Raw genomic sequence first — 8,626 nt, 5'->3', positions numbered from 1 at the left:
TCTTTTCAGCACATGTTTTTTTCACAACAGTTCTACAGCACCAAGAACACACACACACACACACGTTATTTATGATCCTTTATGGTTAAAAATTAAGCAAATTCCTCCATTTTTCTTTTTATCTTTGTTCAAATGAACCAAGTAGCTTCTAATGAGCGTTTTGGCCTCTCTTTGCTTCAGTCAAATGCAGTCAAATTGGGGTTTTATGCCACAGCTTGTTTTCATTTTTACCTGCCGGTGGGTGTGCATTTGGGCTGCAGGTGCTTCCCGTGTCAGTTTGTTTAAGGAAATCAGTGCAGCCTCCACTCACCTGGCTTCACCTCCCCGAGCGTCCAACGGACTTTAACTGACAAAATCCAGGTGAGGGTTTATATTTGGGGTTAGCTGCTGTTGCGCTTAGATCATCCTGCAGGCTGGGGACTAAATTACTGCGTGTTTTTCAGAAGAAAAGCTTCAGGTACACGTTTCTAGAATTCCTAAACACATTTTTTTGCTTTGAGAGAAATTTTAAATGTGTCTCAAGGGAGTCATGTGACTTTTTTTTGTGCTGGGAGCTTTTTGGAGTGTGTACGGCTGGCAGAGGAGTCGGTTGATGGTGAAGGAGCAGGATCAGGAGAGTTTAACTTAGTCACAAGGCCACACAATGAGGAGCTGTGTGTGAAAGCCGCCCGGGGGGGCGCCGCAGTTTACTGATGGCGCTCGGTCTCCTGTTTGGAAAGGAGAGAACTGTGACGTTTTTCTTCTTTGGCTTTAGTGGTAAAAATAAAAACCTCTCAGCCAGCGTTCTTTTCATAAAAAGAGGAACTTTATTTGTCTTGTGTAGTCCTGTGGTGGTTCCGTGTCTAGCCTTACAGACATTGTGAAAGTTCACAAACCTGCTGAGAACCACAGATTTTTAGGCGTTTGAAAGGTGGAGTCTTTTCATTTGCTCTCAGCAAAAGTAAGTATTTCAACTTCTTTTAATGTTTCACATTTCAACTTTGTAGTAGTTTATAGAAAACAAAAGCAGCACCTTCCTCCTCAGGGCCCGTGGTGATGTCCTGCCGAGCTGTTTTGCTTCAGGTGGATGGGCTGTCGCTCGCTGTCCTCTCCCACGCTGACAGGGATCCGGCCACGAAGAACTGTGGATTCTCAGAGAAAGGTAGGACAGAGATTAGGCATCACACTCAAGTAGTCTGTAAGTGTTTACATGTGGGAGCACTTATAGAACTGGATTCACAGATGCTGAGTTATGGGTGTTACGAACAAACCTGTAAAAAGTCCTGATTAGCATAAAAGTTCACCCAGTTTGTAGTATTTTAGATGTAAAATGGAATGACCATGCTATTAAACAGCTTCATTTAGGAAAAAAACAACAACCAAAAACACAAAAGATGCCTTTTTATGAGGAATTAAAGGTAGCAAAAGTTGCAACAATAAAAAAAAACAAATGTTAACATTTTTCATGAACCAACACTGTTTAAAACATTTATACAAAATTTTGATGGGTTACCTGTTTATTCAACTCAAAGATGCTACTAAACCTGGTTATTGTTTTTATCTTCATGCACTTTAACAGCTCCAAACCATGAACTTACCACCACCGTGTTTAACAAATAGTATTTGTGTGGATCCTGTTCTGGATTTTACAGACATTGGAGAAATTGTGATTCTAGGAATATTTTTTAATGTGACAAAATTTTAAAATTTCCTTTAATCCAATAAATAAAATACAACAATTCTTTAAGTAAATAACTTCTTAATCTACTTTTTGTAGCTGTTGCCAAACCTGATGTTGAATTGATCAGCATTATGGTACTTGTACTTTTTTATATATCCATTGCTATAGTATTGTAGAATTTTTTAAATTATTTTTTTAGTTCACTACAGTCTTTGTTATGAAAATCAACTTTTATACTGGAATAGTTTCAATGGTTTAAATGTTTTAGTAGTGTCACACTTTATAAAACAAATTCCTCAGATAACATGGCATCACTTTTGCCCTTGTTTTGTATCTATTTTACTTTCTTATCCTGCTTTCATTTGGCTTTTCTAAACAAAGCAGCGTAACCAAAAAAGATCAGATAATGTGATTTTTTTTTTTTTTAAAACAAATTTATTTAAGATACCGGTTAAGCCTTAGCCACAACTGCCCTTATGGGTGGCTAGGGGCTGGTTGTGGGTGAAAAATAGGCAAACTTGTATGAGACACAGGCAAAATGTCAAGATCATAGACCGCTTGGTGAGCCCATGGAGCAAAAATGTTCAGTTTTTAGGATTTGTCTCATTTCTTTCCGCTGATAATGCAGTAAAGTGACGACTAAATCTTCAGATTTAGGATTCACACTCATTGCTGTAGTTTAGAAAAATTAAACTTGTACTGCAGATCATAAAAAAGAGGAGCTAATGAAGATCTCAGTGGTCGCAATGGAAGCATTATTTAATGATTATTGTTTTTTAAATGACTGTAAGCAATAAGTGTGTTTGTTTTATCTCTGCGTCGGTAAAAACCAGAAAATAAACTGTCAAGAGTTCCATTTGTGTATTTCACAAAAAATCTGAAATGTTTTTCTTAATGCTGATTGCAAATGCGTCTTCAGTAACAGACATTTGTTGAGACAGTGTGTCTGCAGTCTACAGTGCTACAGTGTGTGGTGACCTTTTGGGGGTCCGGCGGCTGACCCCAGCTCTGATTGAGTTCAGTGACATTTTACACCTCAGCGCCTCCTTATGGCACATTGATCCTTGGACAGCACTTTGTAATGCAGTGGATGAAGCTGCGATGGGGAAAGCTGGTCCTGTTTACCCCCATAAAATAAAAATAAACCTTGAAGATGAATTCACAGAAATGAAAGAAAAACTACATTTGCTGTTTGTGCAGCAAAGTCCTATAATTTGGGGTAATTTTGCAAAACTGGGATATAAAAGAGGGATGGAGGGTTTAGTATGCATGCTGCTGCGTGCACTTATCGTAAAACACAGTGTGCTTTTAGCGAATGCCCATCTATACTTCTGCGCCATTATCACCCTTCTTATTATGGGTTCAAAAGCAACACGCATGAGGATGCCTCTCAGGCTCGTTCCGGTTGACACACTTGGTTTAGCTTTGTGCGTGTTTGTGTGTGCTCGTGCCCAGCCGTCTGAATTATGAGCGCGAATGGGATTTGACCATGTGCATTTTGCTTTATGAGATGAGCAAGCTTTAATGACTCTGTCACCAGCAAATGGGCGCTGATTTGTAGCGCAGCTGTCGCTCCACACGCTCATCGTCTCACAAAAAAAGACACACAAGACATCAGCCGCTGCACTCCACACACCTAAACATCCATCCATATGTGGTGCTGGCAGCGCGGCTCGTGTGGATTTTTGGCACGGATATTCTCGTTACCGTCTGCTGCCGATAGAGAAAGTAATTGCAGTCTGATCAAATAGAAATTACAGCTGTTCACATCACACATTAAAGCTCATATTCAGTCTACTCCTCTGAGGATCGAATCATCTTTTGAGAAACCTGCACGAGGAGTTGTGTTATTCATGAGCACACTGAGTGGGTGTAGAAAAAACTGACTGGGTGGAGCAGTTTTACCACAAGATTTTCCCTAAAAGTTATAGTTTTTTTTCTTCAGATAGTCCACGTTGGAGGAGGACTGATATTAACTGATATTAAAGGACTGATATTAAAGTGGGGCTGCTACAACTCATAAAAAAAAACCTTCTTACTGAACTCGCTGACTTCTTCTCCTCACATAAGAGGTTCTGAATGATAAAGCTTCATCATATTTGAAAGACTTCATAGTTCTGTATTTTCCAGAGCTCTTCTTCTTTAGGATTATTCGAATTACTGGTTGTTCTTTAAAATGTCAAAACTCAAATAGAAGACTAACACTCGTTTCAATTGGTAATGGGAGGAAAACCATGTTGGAATCTATATACAGTTTCTATACAGTTAAGATCAGCTTAGATGACTCCAAGCCAATGGTGATGGTTCAAGCTCTACAGACCTCCACCACTTCAATTGGTCTTAGAGTGAATTGAGTGCTTTCTTTGTTTCACTTTTCTTCCTGTAACTTAAAGTTGAGTCGTGGCATCTTCTTTTCTGAAACATTTCTGTCAGACCACTCTTGCAGTAGTAAGAAATATTTATTTCCACATACTAAATATTCACATTCTTTAAGTTGGCATTCACATCTTTCGTTTTGGCATAAGGCTCCGTTCAATTCCATAATATAATTTTCCATAAAACTTTCTGGTAACAAAAACCCCCCTTAACGGAGCCCACAGGTGGAAGCCGGGGAGGAGGGAGGGGCGACGAATGAGCGCTGAAGGTAAGAAAGAGAATGAACAACTGCGCACCTGGCTTAAATAGGACGCTGAGCAGGTGAGTTAATTAACTGAACCGTCCTATGAGTAACCTGTAAAACACTGCGACGGGTCGCTTATTTCATCAAAGTGGCTTTATCATTCTTAGTGGTGCTGGGTCTAGGACTCCTATGTTCTCCATGTGGGTACGTGCATTCCTGCTCATTAAGGGGAACAAAAAAGTTATAGTGTCCTCATTGTTCACAATACGTTGGAATGACATTAATTGTGTAAACAGTCGAAGAGTTATGGCAATTTAAAAACTCACTCCAATGAAAATGGTGTTTTTGACACGTTCTTGTAGCATTTTTCTCATAATGGAGGAGATATTAAGAAATTAAAATTAAAACTGCATTCCTGACTATTTTTTTATTCAAATAGTTGCGAATCAGGAGCAGATGAAAAAATGAAGTTTGAAAAAAGCTTGTAGTTGTTACGTAGAAACTACAATCGGTGGCCCACAAGCTCCCTGCTCTGCTCCATTCTGATGCATCCACTTTCAGACGACTAAATCCACGTACGTCTTTGTTTTCCTCTTCTGAACTGACATCCGGCTCAAAACTTTACGGCTGGATAACTCCAAATATTACTCACCATTTTTGTTGCACCGGTAATGTTGGGTTGGGTTTGTGAGGGGCTGTAAGCTGGTGGGAGACAGGTGAATGATGGGAAATGGGGGCAGGCGCACTCCGCACCAATAGTCCGGGTCCCAACTCAGAGGTGAATTTCTAATGAACTCGTCCTGGAATACGACACAGATTTAGAAAACAGCATAATCAGAGTTAAAAGACCACTGGGAACACTTTTAACATAGATTCAGTATGATTGGAGTGGGACTTTAAAGCTACTGTAGTTTGTTAGACTATTTAAACACTCTTTTAGTTTTTTTAAACTAATTTGCATTTGGTCTCACTGTCAGCATAAAGCTAGCTTGTTCTTCTAACAATCCATAGCTTGTGAAAAAACTGTTGGCATTCCTGTTGTTTTTGGAGTATATTTGGTACTTATCCCTATTGTTTGCATGAAAATTAGTTCAGTTAGCTATTTTTTCCATTTCCATAGTCGTTTAAGCTAACTCCGTACGTAGCCTTCATATTATTTTTAGGTTGTCCAGTTGTATGTAAGAGGTTAATACCACTTTTATGAATCTTTTACAAACAGGCAGTTTTTTTCACCCTCCTGACCTTGTCTCTGCAGATCACCAAGTTCTTTCTGGAAAACTGCAGTTCACTATTTTGGGTTCTAAATATTGACATTTGAGACTTTGATTATCTTGTGAAGAATCTGTCTGTCCCCCCCCCCTCGGCCAGATTTTTCCCTTTTCACAGCAATACTACTTTCCTGCACATTGTGAAACTTTTAAGATTGGGTCTCACAGCTTTGAAACCCCCCACAGAGGGTTCCAGGATTCTTTTTAGCCGGTTCTTGGTTTCTCCTGTAGTGTCTTTGTATTTGAAATCCTCTTCCTCCACATTTTGAAGAATTTATATTTATGCCTTTTCCTCCTAAGTTTTTCTGTTTCTTGTTTAAGTGAATCCAAATGATCCTTTTGCCTTTTACACTCGTAAAACTAAAATCTCTGGCCTTTTTGTCCCTGCCATCTCAGAAATGAAACCTCAGTTTCGAGCTTCTTCTCCTGAAATCGTAAACTGCATTTTTCTGTTTTTTTTTCTCTCTCATTTTCTCTTCAGCTTTTTGTTTCTGCAAGTCTATGATTTCCTCCAGGAAAAACTTCAGTTAGCTGTTTCAGAGTTTGAACTTGAACATTCACCTTTTTGATTTAGTTCTAATAAACTTTACTTTCTTTTCTTTCAGTCAGACACCTTTTTTTTTTACAGCAACACTTCTTTCCTGCTTGAGATTTGGTCTTGCAGCTTTAAAAATCTCACTGCGGTGGTCCAGGTTTTCTTAAGAAAGTCATTAGTTACTACTTCATTAAATTCAGATTCCAGAAGATCTGCCAGATTTTCTCTTTCTCCTCTGAGGATGCTTCTCTTCTCTGAGTGAATCCAGTTCATCCTTTTTGATCATATTGGACAGTCAGCCGTCGTGTTTCCTCCTACTGCTTTGTCAGATCTGTAATCTCACTTTCCAGCTTCCACTTCAGGTCTTCTAGTTTCTTCTATTATTGTGAGAAAGTTTCCCTTGTTCCAAGTAAACAAAAATAACTTAGATTTATCGCAAAGTCTCTGCCAAAGAAGTCAAAAGCCAGATATGTATTTGTGAAATTTATGTCTATTTTAACCATTTATCCATCAAGTTTTGTTTTGACCAGAAATGACAGACTTCCTCCCAAACATAATGAGACAAAGTACTACAGATTTCGTAAAGAAATATTTCTCAACCTATATTTAAATTTTAACATCTCAGCTGACCCAGAGAATAAGGGAAAAGCCGAAAAATGTAAGGATCACCACTAAGACCATCTCCACAGATTCTGCTGGTGGAAACATTTAACCTCTTAGGACCTGGCGTCCACATGCCTGGAAATCACATTTTGGCTTATATTAGCACGGTAGGTACTTGTGGCTCACTGGAGCCCGGCGACTACAAAATAAGAAGGCATGTCTAACAAGAACTTGGATCTTAAGAGGTTCAAGGTAGGCTGTTTGATGGACTCTGTCCACTGCTGCCTTCCCCAAACATATAACAGGGAGGGCGCCGCTTCTCCAAACGCGCCAAACAAAAGCCTGCTTGGCCTTTCTGGAAAAATAAGACTCCAGGTTCTCTGATTTAAGCTCTAATGAAACAAAAACTAAAGTAACTTGACTGTCAAATAGCTGGGAACTAAATGCATTTGGACTCTTTTGAGGTCAATGAACCCAATGTCAGTCAACTGTATAGAAACAGAAATTTCTCAGCAGAAGCAGTGAAGAAATAGTGACCAGCCAGACTCCTGACATGAATCCCATTGATGATCTGTGGAGGGAGCTGAAGATCAGGAGGAAGGCAAGACAACTCCAACCTGAAAGAATTGGAACCAATCACATCCATCCATTTCCTTAAGCCACTATGTTAGGGCCGGCCCCATTTAGGGCGGCAGTGCCTCAGGCAGTAGAGCAAGTTGTCTAATGGCCGAAGGGTCCCCCCAGCTGTCGTTGTGACCTCCAGTGTGGCTCCACTGGTGTGTGTATGAATGTACCGGTGATGGTCAGAGGGGCCGTAGGTGCAAACTGGCAGCCACGCCTTTGTCAGTCAAAATAATGTAACTGAAGCTACATTAGTAGTTTCCATCACCATGTATGACTAAGGAGTGAATGCATATTGGACAAATTGTAAGCGCTTTGAGCACCAACAAAAAGCGCAGCTAATCCATTATTATTATGTACTTTTAGGGTAACGCAGATGCTGGAGCCTGTACTGGCTACTGTTGGGTGAAGGTGGGGTACCCCCTGGACAGGTCGGCAGTCTGTCGCAGGGCACACAGTTACTCCCACGCACGCACACACACACACACACACACACACACACACACACACACACATTACAACAGGCCTGCTCCTTCCTGGTCTTCCAGATTTACCGCTCTGCCTGTTTTCCAGCTCTCCATGAACTGCATGTTGCTGATTACCTGGGCCAGGTGTGTTTTATTCAATCAAAATATGGAGACATCTGAATGAGCTAATCAGCAACTAGCAGGGCTTGGATATCTGGAAAACTGTCAGGGTGGTAGATCTGGAGGACCAGGAATGGGCAGCCCTGCTTTAGAGTAACCAATGACCCTGGGAAGCATGTTGTAAGACTGTGGGAGAAAGCCGGAGAACATGCAAACTGCACACAGAAAGATGTCTGCCATGATTTGAACCAGGACCTTCTCTTTGTCAGACGAGAGCGCTAACCACTGCACCCTTGTGCAGCCCTCACTTAAAACAAATGAGGAAAATTACCAATGAAGACATGCAACAAGCTGGTCAGCAAATATAGTAGGCATTTGATTTCTGTAATAGCCAATAAAACGTTTTTTTATTGATTATTGAGAAAAGTATGCCATCTTTTGTTTAAATGTAAAATTATAAGCTCAGCAAGATTTCTTTTCATAATCATTCACCTTAAGCATCATCTGTTTGTGTTGCAGGAGACGCCTGTGTGATTTCCTCTCAGAAAATCTCCTTCCCTGTTGAATAAAAGCCACTAAAAGAAACGGAAAGTTACGGAATTGCCTTTATTTAAAATATATAGAAAAGTTAACAAGTATCTAATATATAATGTTGACCCCTTAACTTTAGAAGACCTGTGGCAATATTTTTGTTGCAGCCTGACTTTTCCATTACAAATTTGTTTTAAAATA

General features: G+C 40.0%; 1 long non-coding RNA gene across 1 annotated transcript in view; it reads left to right on the top strand.

The window, feature by feature from the left end:
- LOC144993938 (uncharacterized) overlaps positions 1–8,626 on the top strand; it is a 36,928-nt gene that overhangs the window by 1,684 nt on the left and 26,618 nt on the right. Inside the window, exons 2-3 of the long non-coding RNA XR_013657244.1 lie at positions 261–360; positions 1,025–1,141. This is a non-coding gene — a long non-coding RNA (uncharacterized LOC144993938). The remainder of the gene's footprint in view (positions 1–260; positions 361–1,024; positions 1,142–8,626) is intronic.

This window comes from Oryzias latipes, chromosome 7 (assembly GCF_053564925.1).
Source record: "Oryzias latipes strain Hd-rR chromosome 7, Olatipes_Hd-rR_3.1".
Lineage (NCBI taxonomy): Eukaryota > Metazoa > Chordata > Actinopteri > Beloniformes > Adrianichthyidae > Oryzias > Oryzias latipes.
This window is presented reverse-complemented; position numbering and strand designations above follow the sequence as displayed.